Genomic DNA, 23,214 nt, shown 5'->3' on the forward strand with positions numbered 1-23,214 from the left:
ACAGTTTGGTGATTGACTACATTTAGAAGTAAAAGAATGTCAAGTAACCATGTTTACACTGTTTCCTCATTGGAGAAACCATGTGCAGTATCCTTCACTTTCCAACTCACTCACATTTTAGTGCACATCTCATTCCAAAGATGATTGTCCATTTCTTCAAATCCATTACCACTGTTAAAAAGTGTATTCACCCTCTCCTCATTTCATAATGAATTATTCACTTATTTGCTTGTTTTGTTGTTTATTCATTTAGTATGAGTCAGTATGCTGGGAAAAAAATCCCAAGATACAATTAGTTCATTACTTTTCACTATAGTCAGACCTCAAAAGAAAGTGCATACGATGAAACCGACAAACTAATAAAGTATAAGAGTTACAATAATATTATTTATTTTTCTAAACCCAAAACTTAAATAGACACCACTCTCTCCATATCCACTCATAACCCCTCAGGGGTTAGGGGTGCGGTGGGGAGGGGGAGCTACTTCATAATAAATGTCTCCTTTTCATTAAAAAGTTCTCATTTCATGTTGACTGTGATGTTTAATTTTGATTGTCATCTTGATTGGATTGATAGATACCTAGGTGTTGTTGTAAAAATATAATAAAATAAAAAAGTAATTTGTCTTTTACCTGCTAGGTCCGGCACCTCAGTGCCCCAAGATATCTGCTAGATATCTTGGCAGAAACACATCCCAGCTGCACACTTTCCTACACTCAAACCCTCACATAAAAGAACACACAACACAATAATTTTAGATCCAATTGATAAGATATAATTGCCACTATAAAGCCTGGTACTATCCATCCCTTAGGAACATTACTAACAACTTGTAAATACACAGAGCAGAATCTTAAGATCACCTGCCATGGCTTCTCACCCTCTCCTCCGTCCTGTTTCTCCTTTCTATTCTAGTCTCCTCCTTCCTTCAAACTTCTCTCCCGCCCATCCTTCCTTCTCTTCCAATGACAGGCCTCCTTCTATCCTGTACCTGCCCCTCACCTGTATTTTACAAGTTCAATGGGGAGGTTCTGGTGAAGTCACCTGATTCCTGAGTATGAGACTAGGCAGCTGTCCTTGGGGCAGTGGAATTAGCATCAAAATACAGATAACTTCAGGGCAAACCACAACACCTAGGGCTTTATTAATGAGTCATATTTTAAGGTATCAGCAAGAATGTTTCCAGACCAACTTGATGAGTGAGGGAACATTCACCCTGAAAGTGAGTAGCACCATCTCATTGCCTGGGAATACAGACCTAGAAAAATGGGGGAAAATCAGCTGTGCACTAGCATTCCTGTTTCCCTACTTCCTGATCAGCACCACATTACTTTCCCACCCCAATAGATCCTGAATTGTGTGCCTGAAGTGAGCCCTTCATCCCTTCAATTGCTTCTGATCAGGTATTTTACCAAAGAAGGGCTGAATCCTGCTTATAAAACTAATGAAACAAGAGGTAGGAAGTGAGTTAATCAGTAAAGCATCTGCTGCACAAATATGAAGACATTGTTTATGATTTTGAGCATGAGCATAGAACTCTATGACTGACAGAATTCACCTATTGTTCCTGCACTGCAGAAGTGAAGTGCATCCCTAGTGCTCATTGACCAGTCTAGCCAATTGATGGAATCATTGTCTCAAAATATAACATTGAGAAGGAATTGAAGACTTCAACCAATATGAGTCTCTGACCTACATATACATGTACATGAGCAATTCTTATGTCCTCTACATGTGTAAGAGAACATGTGTGCATACACACATGCACACAGGCACACATGGACACACACAAATACCTCTTTATTCTTAGGATGAAATTCAAGGTTACATTTAAAGCACAGAGAAAGATTGGAAAATTATATCTCTGTTTTTTCAACCTCTCCTTTCCCCTTTTAACAAACCAAAAACAATGAGAACATATTGTGGACTGAGAACAAATAAGGAAAGGGCTACAGAGAGCATGAAGCCTAGTCTCTTGATACTTTCTAGCATTGTTGCTGCAGTGACTCAGCCTGGTCTTAACATGCCATTTTTTTTTGTTATTTTCATTCTTTTGTTACTACAACAAAATATCTTTAATATTACATGTGGTTGGCATTTAGGATAAACACATTGTTTCTCCTAGGCATCTTTTTGTTACATTATAAACCCTGGAATTCTGAATTGTCTATGGCTTTAAGTCCTACTTACTCTTTCAGGCTTTCTTTAGGAGCCCCCATCCTAGGAACCCTGAAAATATGGTCATGAAAAAAAAAAGGCATAGACAAAAGCCAGTCCCACATGGATCACGGGAATCAAAGAGAGTGCTATGAGAGTCACCTAGAACAATCAGCAATGTTATGTGAGGCACTTGGAGTGGTCCTATGTACAGAAAAGTAAGTGGCTTTCTAGTAGGCTAACATGCCATTTTTTAATGCACTTCTTTAGGAGATTAGAATGGGTTAGTAGAGGTAACCGTGCCCCAACCTGCACAAAAAGAATGAGCTGCCGTGTCTGTTGCTTGCTGCCTACTGGAGCAAAAATTAACAGGGTTAAAGTCCCATTTCATTCAGTTATACACAAAACCATCATCAAACCCCTGGTCAACAGTGATATAGAAGATGCACACATCATTTTCTTTCCTTTCTCCTCCCTTCTCTTTATTCCTCATTAACCTGATTCCTGCAAAATAGAAATTTTGAAATGTTTGCTTTCTTTGTTTTTTTCCAATCACTCCTCTACACAGCAAATCTCTGGCTTCTCAGACCTTGTTGAAATGTAAAACATTCCATTAGAAAATGAAGAGACATTACATCATGTTCTGAAAGCAGTCTTATTTTTTTCTATTTTGAGAAATGTTTCTTTACAATGTCATGCTTTGTGGGCAGAGACAGACAGATGTAAGTAGATGTCTTATTGAAAGCAGCATGTGACAAACTCAGATTTCAAGAACTGCAGTTATTAAAATGCAGATAACAGACTCAGAATCAGAGAGATGGCAGTGTTTAGTCTTCCAGTAGCCATACTATCTCTTAAGCAGTCTTAGACACTGTCTTTCAAACATTGTTTTCTTTAGTCCAATGCAGGCTTCCAAATTTATACATATATTATTCTGTTATCATCTTTGACACTAACAGAGTTTTGAAATTCCAGTTTTTAACAGCTTTTCTTTGCCAGAGAGACAATACTCAATTTTTACTGCATTATTCCACAAAAGACAAATGAGTACATTCTGCCTGCTTGTGGAATGTGTCTTAGAGGCTTGTGCCTGATTTCAGTCTGTTCAAATTAGCTTTTATTTTTGACCCCTTAGATTGCCGTCTGCTTTCCTATCATTCTTTAGTCTGAATTTAAGCCTTATTTATACATCCTTTGGTCTAGAGTCCTGATTATTTGGTGCCTTGCTCTTTCATTAGAAATGCATGCTTAATAATTTCTGTGGGAAAAACATTTATTGGTATTTAAAGGTTTAACAAGAAAATGGACTCAGGGAAAGAAATGATCTCCCAAATGCACTATCACACAACCCCAGACAGCCGTCCTCTAAATTCATCAGTAATTCTCATGCAGTAGTATTCCCCACAGCAACTTGGAAGGCTTCTTAAACCAGATATTTCTGGACAGAGTCTGGGGAAGGAAGGCTGGGGGAAACCCAAGAAATAGCATTGCCAGCAAACCCTTCTTGGCTTTTCAAGGCTGAGCATGATCACTCTTTAGAACAGCCTAGATTGAATGCACAGATATTGTGGTTCTCTGTGGTTCCCATTGCATCTTTCCTACTGTATAATTGTAGTGTCTTCTATATCTGAGTAAGTTTAAAGCATTCTAGCCAGTGTAAAGAAGGAAAGAAAGGAGGAAATGAGGGAGGAAGTGAGGGAAGGTGAGAGGGAGGGAGGGAGGGAGGGAGGGAGGGAGGGAGGGAGGGAGGGAGGGAGGGAGGGAAGAAAAACCACATCCCGGTAAGATCAGTAGCTGATACTCTGCACAATTTCATTTAATTACAAAGAGAATAAGACAAATGGCATGGTCCCAAAAAGAAATATGAAGATACATTTCAGTTGTGTTTCTAATTTTTCTATTAAGTAAGTTCAGTTTCGTAAGTACGCGAGCTAAAGATCAGAAAAGATAAGGGATTTATCTATCAATAGTCAGTGAGTAAGTAATATCAGGTTAAAACCCGTTGATTCTCATGGATTACTTTCCCTACAGTCCTCTCCTACTCGATGTGTGGTTCCCAGACCACTAGATCATCTCTTACCTGAAATCTTATTAGAAACACAGATGTGCACCCAACTTCAGACAGACTGTAGCAGAATCCACAGTTACAGCTCTCAGATGATGTCCTGAATATATTACCACTTGAACAACAGTATTATAAAATACCAAGATAAAATAATGGTTATATATATTAACAAAATTAATTTTAGCACCTGAATCTCCTCCCTAAAACTCATTCATCTTCTGGGACTTTCCACTACCTACCAAACCCAAAGCTGTGTTGTTTTGTTTTGTTTTGTTTTGTTTTACTTTTTAACAGAACTGTCTCTTTCTGGGCTAGTGGGTGGTTTTAAGTAACTATGTCTATATAGTTTAATATCATCCAGGCCAGAATGATGAGAACCATAATGTTTATCTTTCTCAATAAGATTTTACTAAGATCTACGTATTTGGAGATTAAAAAATGGGAGCTAATATTTTCAGATCATTTTAATCACAAAACACATCAAGCAAAGGTTACTCTTGTTAGCATAGGTTAAATAATTTTGGTTTTTGCTTCTTTTATAGAAAAGATTTCATTCTCTAAAATACCTCATGCTGGAGCTCCTGTAAATTACAGCCCAATGATGTCCACTTACTATTTGAAACTGGATAATACCCACAGCTATACTATATTACAGAACAGTCTACAAATTAGGTAGGCTTGAATTAATGCCTAGATTTTAAATATGATCTCTCACCAAAAATCAGCTCAGTGAACTGAGTGAACTTGTTACCTTAACAATTTTTTTTCAAACTAAAATAAAGACCTAGCAAAGTGAAACTGTACCAGTAGTGTGCTAGGAGACTCCAAAGAGGCATAGAGACCTAGAGAGTAAATTAAATTTTCTGTTACTATCTCAGACTCATGACCCTCTCCCTCAGCCCTTCATCTAAAATTGCCACAAATATTCTGTAACTGGGTCAGGCCACACTTGCTCGGAGGAAGAAAGACATATTAAAGAACATTCAATTATGTCTCAGACATAAGGAGCAAGTGAAGCAAATGTAATATCCTGTCCTAAGACTTGAGCATAATTTTCTGCAGAGCTTCAGCTTTTATCCTCAATTGTCAACATGTGACTGTCTTCCCTGAGACTTAGCAGCAATGGTTCAAAAAGTCTCTGTAACTTCTTTATATTTATATCTATTTCCATTTCAGACAAACGCACACACAAGCACAAACACACATACATGCACACATACAAACACAAACACACACACATACATGCACATGCACATTCTTAACTATTTTTACTTACATAATTTGTTTTATCAATAAAATTGATCTTCTCGTGAAATCAGCATTATATCTACCTGTTAAAGTCAAAATCTGGTTTGTTGGCTCTATTATTTTTGCTATTCCTGTGACTAGCTGCATTTTTTTAATGTCAGTCTTAGGCATGGTGCTGACCAAGTTTACTGTATCTTGAGGTCACCGCAAGGTGGGTACTTGAAACTCAGCAGGCAAGTACTATATTGCCTGTTCATGACTCTGAGCTTCCTCAAGGTCAGCACACAAGGTAAAAGCAGAGCAATTGGCAAGCCTGGCTTCATCATTCAAGAGGACTTCTGCCGAATCATTAGCTCCTTGCTGGCATATTCAGCAGCTTTTTATGTCAGATGTTCCAAAAACAGTCTCTTATTCACACACCCAAGCCAGTCAGGAAGCTAGAGAATCAGTAGATACCAGAAGGGGGGAAAGTCTGCTAAAGACACAGGTCTTTACTATAAATTAAGACTGACTTATTAACCAAGTAAGGAAGTTTCAAAATATGTTTAACATGGTATAGATATAAAGGTACACAAAGCATTAATTAAAAATGTAAGTATAGTGTAAATGTTATACCAAATTAAATTTGTTGACAGAACATGGCTGTAACCATTTTTGTGAATTTTTAAATAATCTTATCAAAACTACAAAGAAAAAGCAACAAAAATAATAAGACTATAAGTAAATATAATAAATGCTTATATAGAGAAAAACATACTTTAGGTTCATTTCATTGTACTCTAGTGTATTCTAACAGAATAATACAGACTACGTAACTTATAAAAGAAAGGAGTAGAGGTCCATTGGCTCATAGTCCCATGGTTAAGAATCAATAGACACAAGAAAAGGGAAATAACAGATAATGCAGAGGCCTTTACTAGAATATAGCAGGACTGATTTTTCAGACAAGATGTATAAAGTTAGTTATCAGAATAACATGAAATAGAGAATAGGTCATTTGTATCATCTATTTCATAAATAATTTGGTGTGCAAATGAGTTGTGTAAATATAAGAAGCACATACATAAGTGCATAGTCAGAGTCTCCCAGGCCAGCACTTAAAGGGTAAAGTGAGATTTAGGTGGAAGGAAAGAAACTGCAGCAGGGGGCCATTCAGTTTAAGTATGTTTTTCTCAGACTCATGAGAAATTTATCATTATTCCTCATTCTCCAAGCACGGCAGTGCAGGCAGGGTGGATTGTACCAAAGTATCACCTTGAGAATAAAGAATAAGTAATCGTCAAGTGAATGGACTTGTTTTTGTTTTAGATATTACAAGGTAACTTGACTATGTGCTGTCCTGGAGTGGCACTTCTTGGTTTCAAATCCTTTTCTATTCAGCTCTATGACTTTAGGTAATTTATGGGCTCCACCTGCTCAGAGGGGAAGGTGAGGGTGAGTGGGGTGGGGGTGGAGGACTGTTATAGGAGGTGAGCAGGAAAGGGCAGTGAGTAGGATGCAAAGTGAATAAGTAAAGATATAAAAGGAAAAGATTTATGTCAGTTCTTCCATGTATAAAATTAAAATAAGCAGTGTCTTTTTATTATAGTTACTAAGTGAACTTCAAATGGTAAGGCATGGTAGTAACATAGTCTCATAGTGCACACAGTAAACACTAGCATGGATTATTAATCCACAACCCATGTGTACACACATCCAAAGACATATCATAATACATTTCTGTACTAACCACAATATTTGATCCAGTGGATAGGTAGCTTAATGGAAATATAGCAAGGCTGTCAAACCAAGTGTAGTCAGGCTTGCTTCATGCTCAAGCACTAAATTATATTTGACATTTCATTTAAAAAATATCAGAGTAACATAATGTAAGCCAAACCCCACAGCTGCTTTAGAAAGATGTGGTTTTTAAAGAGATAAAATCTTTCTCATTATTTGGAAAATGCTGAATTTAATGTAGTTTTATGGACAATTTTCCTGTGTAATCTAATACCTTTACATGCCATTCTGCATATCATTTGGGGATATTTACTTTTATCTGCAATGCAAAGAGCATATTTCTACACTGTGAATTGTTTAGTCTTTTCTCACGCTGGAACATTTTGCAATTCTGGTTTTAAGTGCCATAGACTGGAGTCAGAAGCCCATTAAAATTCCTACTCTAATGAATAAATGAAGAGACATCAAAGAGTCGAAAGATCTAGTCACATCAGGAGAGTAAGGTCTAAATACCTAACACAGAGCAGTTTATATAGCTAATAATACTACATTGTATTCTTTAAAATTAACTAAGGTGGGGATTGGAGATTTTGCTAAGTGCTTAAGAGGACTAGCAGTTCTTCCAGGGGAACCAAATTTGATTCCCAGCACCAACATGACAGCGGACAACCATGTGTAACAGCGTTTTAAGGGGATCTAATTCCTTTTTCTTGCCTCTATCTACATGCTGCATGTACATGATGCACAACCACACATGCAGACAAAACACCCGTATACATAAAATAAATGGTACATAAATATTTGTTTCATTAATCACTTTATTTGTTTACATTTCAAATGATATCCGCCTCCCTGACTACTCCTCCACAAAACCTCATCCCATCCCTCCTCTTCCCCTCCCCGTTGCCTCTATGAGGGTGCTCCTCCACCATCTCTCCCACACCCACCTCACCACTCTTGCCTCCCCATATGCTGGGGCATCAAGCCTTTGTAAGACTCTCAGCGAGAATCTTCCCTCAGGAGGGAGATCCTCAAGCCCCAATGACCAGTCCGAGTCCACAGGCTGCAATGTGCAAGAGGATTTTTATTGATCAGGAGACACAGGTATCTGTGGGCGTCCGAGTCAATTCGGAAGACTGGCGCGCCTAACAGATCCAGGGTAGGCTTTTTATAGTATTTTGGGGAGCAGAAGCAGGCTTACAGAAGCAGATGCATGGTTACAGGGATGTGATTGGTGGAGTAAATGAAACATACATGTACATTACCTATTTTGGCTATAATCATAACAATGAGTTAGCAAAAAGTACATGGTGGTCGGGTCTCCCGGGGGGTCAGGGACTGTTTCTTTTTCCCTGCCAGGTGGCCCATGGAGCAATGCCCATATTTTAGTCTAGTTTCTGCATTTTGTTTTCTTTTCGGGGCTATTTTGTCTAAATGCTGGGTCAGCTTGTCCCACAAAGCTTGGGACTCATATGAACTTCTTGAACTTTCTCATAAGGCTTATTTTAGTTCCAGGCCTGTGTATTAAAATGTATCTGTCATTTCTATGTTTGAGGGCCTAGGGTTAGGTTTGTATAATCCCTTTTCTGGAAGGGGTCTTTCATTCCCCCATTTTCTTTTTGTCCTTGAGTGGAATCTTTCAAACCACTCATTTATTGAGTCGTTTAAGGTACTTCAGTTGGTTGTTGTTCTACTAATTGGTACTGTTGTCTTAACACAAAAGTTTGAATAACTGAAAGCCTATCTTTTATGAACTGTACTAATTTGTTTAGGATGCAGGGTCCAAATAGGAGAATCAGGAGAAGGATTATTAAAGGTCCCATCAAAGTCGATAGCAAGGTAGCAAACCATGGGGATCGATTAAACCACCCTTCAAACCATCCCTGCTGGGACTCAGACATCCTTTGCCTATGTGCTAAACGCTCACGGAGTTTGGCCATATTGTCCTTTACTATCCCAGTATGGTCAGCATAAAAGCAGCATTCTTCTTTTAGAGCAGCGCATAACCCACCCTCTCGGAGGAACATCATATCAAGCCCCATTCTATTCTGTAAGACCACTTCTGACAGAGATGTCAAAGACTTTTCTAAAGCACTTATAGATTCTTCGATCGCTTTCAAATCTGCATTCATAGCTGCTTGCAATTGACGGAAGTGGCCTGTCTCTATAAGGGCAGTCGTTCCTGTCCCTATACCTGCAGCTACTCCTCCAAAGGTAATTCCTCCTATTAACAGGGCTAAAGTCAGAGTGATGGGCTCTCTCTTAATCCGTGGATGTTCTTCAAAATAAGAATACACATACTCAGGCTCATGATAGATGACTTTGGGCCAAATCTCTGTCAATACACAATAATCAGATGTTTGATTTAAAATAATGGCTGAAATGCACGAAGTTAGTCCAATATTGCAGGCCCAATAAGTGCCTGGTGGGGCAGCCAAATAATATTTCCCAGTGGGAGCTTTTCTTGTGACATTGCAGAGTGCCTGATGAGTGGGTGGCACGGTTCCTATACAGAGCCCCTGTCCTGTGACCTCGGGCAGTGTCAATCTATGGTTGAGACTAGCAGAACATCTCTCTGGGGCTATAGTCTGGTTGGTGTAATTGCCTAAAACTGCTACTCCTTCATAGTAAGGTGGGCTGGAGACTAGACATAGCCAGCACTCTTGAGTTCTAAATGGATCTGAATAATTGAGAGTTAGATATGCACCCTTTACTAGATTAAGTAGCCGATCTCCTGTACCTGGGGCGTGAGTGGTCGGAGCGGCAGAATCTCTACTTGTGAAGGAGTGGGTTACTAGAGAGGTTTGAGTGAATCTAGGCAAATGGGCTGGAGCCGGAAGTAAGGGGGTTCTTTGATCCTTTAGGACTAGGTTAGGTCCTACGGCTGGGGCAATTCGCTCTCGAACCAGTTGGAGAGAAAACAACAGGCCCGGATGGGTCTGCCCAGGGGTATTGAGGCGGAGACCCCACTGTACCCCAGATTTCCAATCATGTTTCTTTCCTGCCTCAGTGAACCTCATTTGGATGTTAGATTCCCCAGCTAAGCCAGTAAAAGTCACGAGATCTCCCCCTTTGGCTTTCCAGGGTCCATTAGTATGAGTCTCACATCCCCATTTAGCACAGTAAAAGGTTTCTGGCCCCCCACATTGGGCGGTTCTTTTTCCTCCCGGACAGACATACCAACTAGAATGCCGGCAAGGGGGGTAAGAATTGCGGGGAGATTTCTCAGTACGTCCCCATGAATCTTTAGCCAACTGACATAAATCAAAGGTTAGAGTAGGCCACCAGGTGCCTGGGGAGTGAGCACCGTTGGCTAACACCTGTGTCCACCCCGTCTCCAGGTTGCCTATAACCCAGGAAAGGTTGACAACCTGGTGAGGGCTTGGTTGTCCAGCAACCCCCTCCCTCCAGCACATGCTCAGGGTGATTAGTGTCAGGAGTGTACGCGTGTGAGTCGCAGCTTTAAGGGGTTCCGGGTGCGTTGGGCTCTCCATGTCTGCTGTGCGGCGGCTTCCTCCGGTTGGGCTGCCTTGACGTGTGAAGAGTGGATCCACGCAGCAATTCCGTCCACCTTCAGGGCGGTTGGCATTGTCAGGAGGACAGTGTAGGGTCCTTTCCACCGGGGCTCAAGATTCTTAATCTGGTGTCTGCGTACCCATACGAGGTCCCCCACCTGGAACGGGTGTGGCACAGTCGGCTGATCAAGTCTGTCCCGGTATGCAGCAGCTAGAGGTCTCCAGATGTCTCTCTGCACGAGCTGCAAAGCTTGTAGATGGGTTTCCAGGGAAGGGCTATTAGCAAGATTAGCAATATTGGAATTAAAGAAATCAATAAATGGGGGTGGTGCCCCATATACTATCTCAAAGGGAGTCAACCCATGAGAGCCCGGTGTGTTCCGGGCTCTGTAAAGAACTAAGGGGAGGAGGGACACCCAATCCTTTGTGCCAGTTGCGAGCGTAAGTTTGGATAAAGTCTCCTTAATTGTTCTATTCATACGCTCTACCTGTCCTGAACTCTGGGGTCTGTATGCACAATGTAGTTTCCAATCAATCCCCAGTAATTTGGCCACCAACTGACTTACCCGGGAAACGAAAGCGGGCCCGTTGTCCGATCCCAGGACTTGCGGCATACCATACCTGGGAAAAATCTCTTCAAGAAGTTTCTTGGTGACTATCTTTGCAGTCTCATGTTTGGTGGGAAAGGCCTTGACCCATCCTGAAAATGTATCCACAAACACCAGCAGATATCTGTAACCATACATGCCTGGTCTGATCTCAGTAAAATCAATCTCCCAGTGGATGCCAGGACGATGCCCCCTGGGACGAGTCCCAATACCATTTTTCACCTTCCCTGGGTTCACTTGGGCACAAGCTTTACAGTTTTCAGTCGCTTCTCGCAAGGCCTGACCCTGTCCCAAAAGGTAAAGACCTATTTCTTCTCGCTCCAGGAGAGTTCTCATCTTCTTGATTCCCAGGTGAGTTAGTTTATGTAAATAAGATATTAATTCAAAAGTCAATTTTGTAGGCATGACAATCTTTTCATTATAGACCCATCTTTTTAGTTGAGGAGAGTATACGGCCCCCATTTTCTTTAGGAGGCTTATGTCCTCTGAATCATATGGCCATGGGGAAACTTGCTCATGGTTATCTGCACTGACCAGAGTCAGGATCTGTCCTTTCTCTGCAGCCTTTCGAGCCGAAGTGTCTGCCAGCCGGTTTCCCCGGGCTTCTGGACTCTGTCCTTTCTGGTGTCCTGACAATGTATGATACTCAGTCCTTTTGGTAGGAATAGAGCCCTTAAGAGAGCTAAGATCTCAGCCTTATTTTTGATCTCTTTTCCTTCTGATGTAAGTAATCCCCGTCTTCGGTAGATTTCACCATGAATATGTGCGGTAGCAAATGCATAACGGCTGTCAGTATATACATTTAGTTTCTTACCTTCTGCCATCTTAAGAGCCTGTGTCAAGGCAATGAGCTCGGCTCGTTGAGCGGAGGTACCTGCAGGTAAGGCACTTGCCCAGATTACCTCATCTTCGGTGGTGATGGCAGCTCCGGCCCTCCGCTCCCCATCCGCAACATAACTGCAGCCATCCGTATACCAGGTGTGGTCAGCATTCGGAAGAGGCTGGTCCATTAGATCTGGTCTGGTTCCATGTGTTTCTGCTAAAATCTGCAGGCAGTCATGTGGTTCAGCTCCTTCCGGTAAGGGGAGTAGGGTAGCCGGATTCAAAGCCACTACCGGGCCAAACTGGACCTTCTCCGTGTTTAACAACATAGCTTGGTAATGAGTCATGCGGGAATTAGAGAGCCATCGGTCAGGAGGTTGTTTTATCAGGGCCTCTACCGCATGAGGTGCCAAAATAGTCAGAGGCTGTCCTAGGGTCAGTTTATTAGCATCCTTAGTCAGGAGTGCAATTGCTGCTACCATCCTCAGGCAAGGTGGCCATCCTGAAGCAACGGGGTCTAACTTCTTTGATAAATAGGCCACTGGCCGCTTCCAGGGCCCTAGTCTTTGTGTAAGAACTCCTTTTGCATAGCCTTTCTTTTCATCTACAAATAGCTCGAAAGGCTTGGTAACATCTGGGAGGCCAAGGGCAGGGGAGGACAATAAGGCACGCTTGATGTTGTCAAAAGCCTCTTGTTGTTGTGACCCCCATTGGAACAGCGTCCCTTGTTTAGTAAGCGGGTATAGGGGAGCAGCCATCTCGGCGTAACCCGGGATCCAGAGGCGGCAGAATCCTGCCGTGCCTAAGAACTCCCTCAGCTGACGGGGGCTTTTTGGAACCGGGATGCCAGCCACAGTCTGTTTTCGAGCTGAGGTTAACCACGTCTGTCCATCTTTCAGCTGATATCCCAGATAAGTAACTTGAGTTTGACATATTTGGGCCTTTTTCGCTGAGGCCCGATAGCCCAGGCGCCCCAAAGTCTGTAGGAGGGATTCTGTCCCCAAACGGCATGCCCTCTCAGTGGCACCTGCCAAAAGCAGGTCATCAACGTATTGCAGGAGTATAAGAGAGGGGTACTGGACTCGAAAATCAGCCAAATCTCGATGTAAAGCTTCATCAAACAGAGTGGGACTATTTTTAAATCCCTGGGGCAATCTAGTCCAAGTCAATTGACCGGAAAGTCCCAGATCTGGATCTTTCCATTCAAAAGCAAATAAAGGTTGGCTTTCCGGGCTGAGCCGGAGACAAAAGAAAGCATCTTTCAGGTCCAAAACCGTATACCAAGTATGTGTGGGGGGCAGAGTACTGAGTAAGTTGTAAGGGTTTGGGACAGTCGGATGGATGTCTTCTACCCTTTTATTGACCTCCCTTAAATCTTGTACTGGCCTGTAATCTCCAGTTCCCGGCTTTTTTACAGGTAGCAAGGGCGTATTCCATGGTGACCGGCAAGGGACTAAAATGCCCTGGTCTAGAAGCCTTCTAATATGTGGTCTTATTCCCTGGTAGGCCTCCTGTGACATGGGATACTGCTTTATAGAAACTGGAACTGCCGTGGCCTTTAGTTGAATAATCAAAGGAGGCTGTTGAAGCGCTAGTCCCATTCCCCCAGTCTCTGCCCATGCTAGTGGGAACTTCGTGACCCAAGAGTCTATTTCTGTAGTTTGTGGCTTGTCATGTCCCGGTTCATATAGTCTATATTCGTCCTCTAATTGAAGGGTTAGAACTTGGAGAGGGGTCCCCTGGGGACCAGTTATCTGGGCCCCTCCTTCTTCAAAATGAATTTGTGCTTTTAGTTTAGCAAGCAAGTCACGGCCCAGTAGAGGGTATGGACAATCCGGAACATATAGAAAAGAATGAGTCACCTTACCAGTAGCCAGCTGAACCCGGCGGTCTGTTGTCCATCGATATGTCTTGCCACCAGTGGCTCCTTGCACCCAGGCTGTACGGTCACTGAGCTGTCCATGAGCCTGGGTGAGGACTGAATGTTGAGCTCCAGTGTCCACTAGAAAGGTAACGGGCTGCCCCCCTACTTCAAGAGTTATCCTGGGCTCAGGGGGGGGCTCCTGGCCCTGACCTCCCTAATCTTCATCTAGGGTCAAAAGGGAGGTCTCTGGCTTCTTCCGGGGTCCACAGGAGTTCTTAGGGTTCTTAGGGCAATCTCGGGCCCAATGTTCTTTCTCCTTGCAGTAAGCACACTGATCCTTGTCCAGCTTCAGCCCCTTTCGATTTCCCTTCCTGTCTCCCTTCCTTCCCTGACTCTGAACTACGGCGGCCAAAATCCGATTCAGCTCCTTGCTCCTCTTTCTCTCCCTCTCATCTTTCTCCCTACGTAATCTTTCCTCCTTCTCTTCTTGGGTCTCTCTCTTATTAAAAATCCTTTCTGCTTCCTTAAGCAAGTCCTGCAGCGTATAACCCTGTAGGTTTTCTAACCTCTGTAACTTAGCCCTGATATCTGGCGCAGCCTGCCAGATGAAGGACATAGAAACACTCGTCATCTGCCCTGGGTCATCTGGATCATAGGGTGTGTACATGCGATAGGCCTCTTTTAGTCTTTCTAAGAAAGCTGAGGGGGTCTCATCGGCCCCCTGTAATACCTGCTTCACCTGAGCCAAATTGGTTGGGCGCCGGGCAGCCCCTCGGAGACCCGCTAAAAGCAACTGGCGGTAAAGGTGTAGGTGTCCCCTACCGTCAACCGTATTGAAGTCCCAGTTTGGCCTTGTGAGTGGAAATGCATCATCAAGTGCATCAGGCAGCTGAGTAGGACGCCCATCATCCCCCAGGACATGCTTCCTGGCTTCCAGAAACACCCTCTGTTTCTCCTCCGAAGTCAAAAGAGCCTGTAAAAGCTGCTGACAATCATCCCAAGTGGGCTGATGTGTAAGTAAAACAGATTCTATTAATTCAGTAAGGGCCACTGGGTCCTTGGAAAAAGGGGGGTTGTGCTGCTTCCAGTTGTAAATATCGGCCGCAGAAAAAGGCCAATACTGGGTCTGCCCTCCCGTTCCCTGTCTAAGGGGAAAGGCCTGCGAAGCCGAATCCGGTACTGTTTCCCGCTTATGGCGTAGTCTCCCTGCTATTGGAGAGGATGCTGCCTCAGACTGGGGTTCAGCTTCTGGGAGGGCAGACGATCTTGTTTCTGCCTCCTGAGTTGACCTGGTAGATACAGGGTATGGAGGAGGCTCCTCAGATAAGAGGTCTATAAGGGGAGAGTTAGAATCTTCCGGAAGCACCGGCTTAAGTTTGGATGTAGTTTTAGGAGATTCCTTCTTGGTCCGGACAGGAAAGAGAGAGGAAGGGGTTGAGAGAGGAGCAAGTGGGGCTGAGGGAGTAGGGGGCCAACTTAAGTCTACAAAAGGTTGCACCCAAGAAGGGGGCTCAAAAGCAAGGCTTTCCCAGGTGATAATGTAAGGCACCTGGTCAGGATGTCCATGTAGTCCTTTATGGAAGATCTGATCCTTGACCTGTAAAATAACAGTTTTGTTAAAAGTACCATCCACCGGCCATCCGGCTCCAAAAGTGGGCCACTCAGAAGTGCAGAGGGTCTGCCACTTCCCCTTCTTAATTTCGACCCCTTGTTCATCTGCTCGGTCCTTGACGTCCTTCCAGTGGTCGAGAGTAAGACTCAACGGCGTTGTTAAAGACTGTCCCATGTTAGTTTCAAGGTAAATTAGAGAGCAAACAAGACAAACACACCAACAATCAAACAAGCAACAGTCAAGCGCGCCACTCGGCTATGGCGCAAAACTGAAAGTAAAAAGTCGGAGGGGCGCACTGAGGGTCCGGATCCCTCACCCTCCACCAAAACTACGTATCCTTCTGATACGGACTGAGCTCCGATAAATCGGGCTCCAAACACCCTTGGAACGTCTTCCAGGGCTGCGGGGGAGAAGTCTGAGCTCGTCAGCTCCTTCTCTGGCCCGCCCAAATACAAACGGTCTAGACCCAAGCCAAGTAACTAAGCATTTACAGAACAAGTCACAAAGCAAGACAAGATAAGACAAGACAAATGCTGGCCAGCTTACCTCCCGGTGGGTGGTCGGTGGTCTCTAGGCAGAGGATCTCTGATCCCGGACGAGCCCCCAAGTGTAAGACTCTCAGCGAGAATCTTCCCTCAGGAGGGAGATCCTCAAGCCCCAATGACCAGTCCGAGTCCACAGGCTGCAATGTGCAAGAGGATTTTTATTGATCAGGAGACACAGGTATCTGTGGGCGTCCCAGTCAATTCGGAAGACTGGCGCGCCTAACAGATCCAGGGTAGGCTTTTTATAGTATTTTGGGGAGCAGAAGCAGGCTTACAGAAGCAGATGCATGGTTACAGGGATGTGATTGGTGGAGTAAATGAAACATACGTGTACATTACCTATTTTGGCTATAATCATAACAATGAGTTAGCAAAAAGTACATGGTGGTCGGGTCTCCCGGGGGGTCAGGGACTGTTTCTTTTTCCCTGCCAGGTGGCCCATGGAGCAATGCCCATATTTTAGTCTAGTTTCTGCATTTTGTTTTCTTTCCGGGGCTATTTTGTCTAAATGCTGGGTCAGCTTGTCCCACAAAGCTTGGGACTCATATGAACTTCTTGAACTTTCTCATAAGGCTTATTTTAGTTCCAGGCCTGTGTATTAAAATGTATCTGTCATTTCTATGTTTGAGGGCCTAGGGTTAGGTTTGTATAATCCCTTTTCTGGAAGGGGTCTTTCACCTTCACAGGACTAAGAGTCTCTTCTCCCACTGATGTCAGACAAGGCCATCCTCTGCTACATATGTATCTGGAGTTCTGGATCCTTTCATGTGTACTCTTTGGTCGGTGGTTTAGTTCCTGGAAGCTCTGTATGGCCCAGTTAGTCATTATTGTTCTTCCTATGGGGTTGCAATCTCCTTCAGCTCCTTCAGTGCTTCCCTAGCTCTTCTATTGGAGTCCCTAGACTTAGTCTGATGGTGGGGTACATCTACATCTGTATTGGTCAGGTGCTGATAGAACCTCTCAGGGAACAGACATACCAGGCTCCTGTCAGCAAGTCCTTCCTGGCATCAGCAGTAGTGTGGGGGTTGGTTATGCAGATGGGATGGATCCCTGGGAGATCTGGACTCTGGATGACCTACCCTTCAGTCTCTGTTACATTTTTTTGTCCCTGTTCTTCAGAAATCTTTTTAAAAGAAAGATATAACTTTAAGGAAAATCATCAAGAAGGTTGGTAATAATGATTACCAATTCGGCATGATCTCGAACCACCTAGAAAACAAGTGAGAAAATATAGTGAAGCCTCTGGCCATGCCTGTGATGAATTAAATTATTATACTGATCATCACTGAGGCAAGTAGAACCACCTACAAAGTGGGCAGCACTAAGTACCATTTCCTGGGCTTGGGCTGCAGACTGAATAGTAAGAGGAAAGTAGCTGACCACAATCATTCTCTGTTACTTTCTGTCTTCTGCCTGCAGATCTCTGTGATCAACTGCTTCAAGTTCCTATCACCATGACGCCCTTTCCACTGTAGACAGATGCTGGAACTGTGACTGTCAACCAAGATGAACACTTCCCTAATTTAATATCTTTTCTTGGGTGATTTTATTACTGAAGCTGGAAAAGAAGCTTACAAAAAGAGGCAAAAATAATTAAAGAACACACTTTTAGAGATGATAGGTGTTTCTGGCATAATTGTCATGCTTTCCCTTGTATATGTTACCATCAGATTTATTAAGTTACATAGAATAAAGAGAACATTTTGTTTGCCTCTGATACTTCTAATAAAAGATATTTTTTCTACTAATCCCTATGCATTCTATGGCTCAACACCTCTGAAATTATTAAAATTAAATCTTCTAGGGTAAAAAAAAATCATCTAACACACACATGCATTTTACATGATGTATCCTGATAGCCCTTCAAGTTGACGAGGAATCCATCCCTAGGAGAGACTTTGAGAATTGTCCAGCAGAATACAGTGACAATGGCAATTTTAACTTTTCCATGACTTGATGACCAATGGGAGTCGCTCCTGCCTTGCTTTCTTGGAATGTTTATTTGGTATTCCAGGCACTACACTGTTGAAAACCCCTAACTAGTGCCTATGAACCGAGCATATGAAATAGCATATGCAGCTGCTGTCAAAAGTGAGTTTGGAAGAATTGAATAACAAACTCAGCTATGGACATGTGGATGAAGATGTGTCCAACATATTTGACCCAGACATCCAATTACTTCTAGGCCCAAACACCATTTATTTGCATCACAGTTCTTGACCAGAGGATCCATAATACAAGTAAAATGGCTGTTGTGGTCCATTGATCTCCAGGACAGGTGAGCTGTGCAACATTTTATCTAGAAAAATCATCATGAGTAAGGGATCAGGTCTCCCTTCCATGGTCTTTATCACTTGAATAGCACTAAGCAGCACTTATGAAGAAGAGATAGAATTTCTGACTATATTGATGTGTAGGGCCCTTGCAAGATAACTTGGCAAACAAAAGCCATTTTCAGGAATTCTGACAACCCAAATTTGATCCCAGAATCCACGGAGATGTGAAAAATGACAACTAACTTTACATTATTGTCCTTTGACTTTCATCTATTTGAGCTTACATATATACATCATATATACACATAACATGTAAACATAAGTAAAAATTAAATGTGACCATATCTAATGCATAGCTGTAGCGTCTCCTACCCAAAGTCTGCTCTGAATATTCTCTGATTCCCATCAACTTGACATGATGAATGCAAATAAGTTGATGAGAGGTTGGACCAAAATAAAACGCTGAAAAACCTATGCTATCATTGAAATATTAATGAATCCCCAAGGTCCTGTGGTAAAGGCTTGCTTCCCAGGCTTATTCAGAGGTGAAGGAAACTGTAGGTAGTAGTTTCAGGCATGACTCAAGTGAAATTCAGAGCAATGACACTACCCCCTGAAATTTGGTAAGGTTAATATACTCTAAATATATAGAAACAGATCCAATTTCTCTTAAGATTCTTTTGTCCCCTCTCTGTTTCCTTTTCGACATAAGTATATAATCATACCCCATTGCAGCCAAGGGTCCTAGGAAGACCTCCTTGGACCAGCAATACTGGGCTAAAATCTATGATGCTTGAAGAGAGATTTCAGTTCCTTGCCTCAAGAAAATATAGCTTGAAATGGAACTGTTAGACGTTGATGATACATTTCTAACTGGTAGATTTTCGGATGTTTTAAATGCAGGACTCTATAGTTCTGTAACAGTGTAAAAAGTTAACTTTATTGTGTTAGAATTTTTTCTAAATTCAGAAATTTCATAAAGAAAACATAAGACAATACTGAGATGTAAGTTCAGTAGCAAAGCTCTAAAATTCAGATTCTAGATTCAGTCCCCAACATCAGAAGAACAAAAAAAGACCACCAAATAGAAAAATAAGGATTTTCAAGTTATAGGTATGCAAATATATTTTGGTATTAAAAAAGTTAGAAGAAAATGCTTTCAGATGAGAAAGGATTTTTTACTATATAAAAAAAGGCTTTGTTCTCAAGTAGCTTACCAAAACTAAACAAAGAAAGAAAGGAAGGAAGAAAGAAAAGGAAAGAAGGAAGGAAGGAGGGAAGGAAGGAAGGAAGGAAAGAAGGAAAGAAAAGTTTCAAAGTGGATTGTTTATGTATATCATAAAAACATTTGTGGAGGATGGCACATATAAAATACACATAATTCCATTGGCTACTACTAAAAGTAATTGAAAAATTCTAATATCCCCTAGTATCCAATAAGTAGATTTTCTTAGAGTATTAATCTAATTTTATCATTTATTTCAAATTTTCAATTTTTGAAAATCTTATTAAACAAAGGTTTTTAAAATTTTGTTTTAAACAAAGATTTTTGAATGTTTTTGTTTATCGGGAAGATTTTTAAAAGTCTTCTCTTTTAACAAAGATTTTTAAAAGTCTTTGTTTCTAAAAAAGATTTAAAAAGTCTTTATTTTTTAACAAGGACTCTGGGAGGAGGGGTTGTTTTTGCTGGTTTCAAATTACTAGAGAAGGTGTTGAGCCTTAACTACTTTAGAAAAATTCATAAAAGTAGAGTTGTTTCTAAGAATCTCCTTCAGTCTTCCAGTTGATCACTTTATGACCTTAAATGAACAACAATCATTTTCAGTTAGTATTTTACATTTAATAAAACACACACAGTAGTGGCCAGTGAACTGAACACTTGAGCAACACAAGACAGAAGATGTGTGTGTATGTGTCTGTGTGTGTGCGTGCGCATGCACACGTGTGTGCATCTATGTAGACCACATATATTTTTGACACTCAGAACTGAAGATTACTTTTGGTCTCACCAGAAAGTGACTCTACTGTGGAGTGATGGGGTGGGGTGTCCCCGTTTATACATGATCCCAGGAACCCAGACCAATATCTTATTAAAGAAGTCTTGGCTCACTCTTAATGTGACAGGTAACATTTTCCAGGTCTCAACGTTGGATCTGCATATTATGTCCTGACTCAACCTACTGGGTGACTGCTGAAGCAAAGGTGTTCTGAAATAGGAATTAATAGTAATCCTAAGGTGAAATGTTTCACTTTTCCTCACTTAAAAAATCTGTTCTATTATTACCTACTCCTTTACATTCTAGAATGTCCTATCCCTTGTTAACAAGGGGCCTACTAACTAAACAACAGTTAAATATCTCATAATCCAGAAGACAAATTCTAACAGGGAAACACTCATCAAGACCAGTATCCTGTTTTTTGGACCATGTACAAGTGGCCCAGTTGTGACTACGTTGTTAAAGAGTAATGGCTACAAGCTCACTTGGTAGTGCAGCATCTGAACTAACCTTGACAAAGCATATGGAAGCTCAGAAATCTATCAAGTTCAGTTTTCAAAGCCAGGGCTGTCACATTTCGGGATAGACTGGCAAACTATAGAATCCTCCACTAACATTTCTTAACGTTCCTAATTTTACCCAGTTTCTACACTTCTAAGTCACTAGTCACAATCATTCTATTCTTAACTTTGGGTGTGGATCTCTTTAACTTGGTTAAGTTTGTGTCTTTGACACTCCATCTCTTCCAAGTTTACTGATGTTCACCCATAGTTTTGAAATTATTGCACTCAGATAAGCTACACATAAATCCTTTCTCCTTTATAAGAGGTATCCAGAGATTTCTGTTCCTTTCACAGGTAGAGCCAACAGACTTCTATTGCCTTTAAAGCATTTCTTGAAGCACCATTAAATTTAAAGAGGAAAAAATCTTGGAAGAAAGGAAAACTGGGGACCCCTGAAGCAAGCTAGATTTCCATGTCCTGCATCCATATGAAGCCCATTACCCATGAGTTCCTCTCCTCCCTTGTTAGCAATGTACCCAATGTTCCTGTCCCCTCTGACTTCATCTTATCACAGGGTCACTAGGTATAGGAAAACAAACTGACTCCTGCAATGTACTAGATTCTCATGTGTATAATATATATGTATGTGTACAGCAAAAGTCTTATTAAGCAATGAGGAATCAATTTTGAATGAAAAATAAAAATAGAAATAGAAAGAAGAGGAGAAGAGCTAGGATAAAGACTGCTATTTTAAGACAAATGAACCCCAAATTCTTATAGGAATCCAACCTCTTCACTTTCAATTAAAACTTAAAACTTACATGAGAGTTTTCATTCACTCTCGCTTTTTATTTCTGTCACCACTGAGACATGTTCCCATGCATCCAGCTGGGTGAATATTTTCACATCACTAAATATAGTCTTTTGATTTAGAAGCGATGAAACTTCAAACGAATCCCACAGTCAATGAGTAGTAGAGCTGGACTAGAAACAAAACCTTCAGGTGTGGGTTGTATCCCTTTGACTATCAAATATCTCCTAACTGTCCATTACTACTTAACTATCTGCCAATTGAATGTAAAACAGCAGGTCTCATTTGAAAACAACACCTCTTTGCAAATCAGAGCATCTTAATCTTTGGAAGAAGAAGACAGATTTTTACATGCTATTGAACTCTGGTGTTCTAATATTTTTCAATAAAATAACATCTCATTTATGGGACTGCACTGTAACAAAGGTAATAAATGTGTGAGTGTTTATATGTACACACACACACACACACACACACACACACACACACACATCACTTCATTGCAAAGCTTACATAAATCCTGACAGGAAATGTTTTTGTAATATATTAAGATACTGAACAAATTATTGGCAAACTACCATCATAGTCAGTCATGGACAGATCTGGGGCATTCAAAGAGTGCTCACAAGGAGTATGCTTTACCTCTCAGTTGCTTTCATTTTGGCATTTCTGCATTGTTAATATAAAAAAGTTAAGATATCAAGAAGCCAAAGGAGGAAAACAGATAGCAAAGCTTATCCTTTCCACAGTTAAAACTAGGACAGGACAGAGCCATGAGTTATGCCTGTCTCCTGGAAAAGTCACAATTCCATGGACAGTACATGACAGAAAGGCTGCTGATAAAGTCAAAAGAAATAAACCATTTATATCAAGAATGACTTTATAGTTTATAGTTAAATACAACTAAATGCTGCTTTAAATCAATGCTGAAGTCCAGGCATTTTAAAATGTTTCACCCAGAAAAATTAAGGTCATCTCCTAAAAGCAGTCTCAAAGCTGCTCAATAATTGTGTCCAGAGCTGTAAATGATGCTTCCGGACAAGCAACATATAGAAATGCATGTGAGTTGCTATGAACAGGAAGTGCTTCTCAAAAGTAGATGTCTTACACTCAACTTGGACAAAGAAATAAATGTTCGAACTGTCACAACACCGGACTCATAAAATTCATTTCATTCAGCAGCATGCCCCTCCAAGCTATTTTTGAACGGAAAGCTATTCTTTACACACATACTAATCATTCGTGTGGGTACACAGCATGTATATGTTATGCAGTAAAATGACAGTTTTCCTAGTTGTAACATTTTAAAATGACAGCTTTAGCACATTAAGTATTTCTAAAACCTTTTACATGGGCATTATTTTAAAAATATTTTCACCACCATTGTATCCTCAGTCAATAAGGCACTGAGGTTACCTTCGACTATATTGTCACACTCTTTTACAGTCAGCTATTTCACATTTTCACCATT

Source organism: Rattus norvegicus, chromosome 13 (genome assembly GCF_021556685.1).
Source record: "Rattus norvegicus strain SHRSP/BbbUtx chromosome 13, alternate assembly SHRSP_T2T, whole genome shotgun sequence".
Taxonomy (NCBI): Eukaryota; Metazoa; Chordata; class Mammalia; order Rodentia; family Muridae; genus Rattus; species Rattus norvegicus.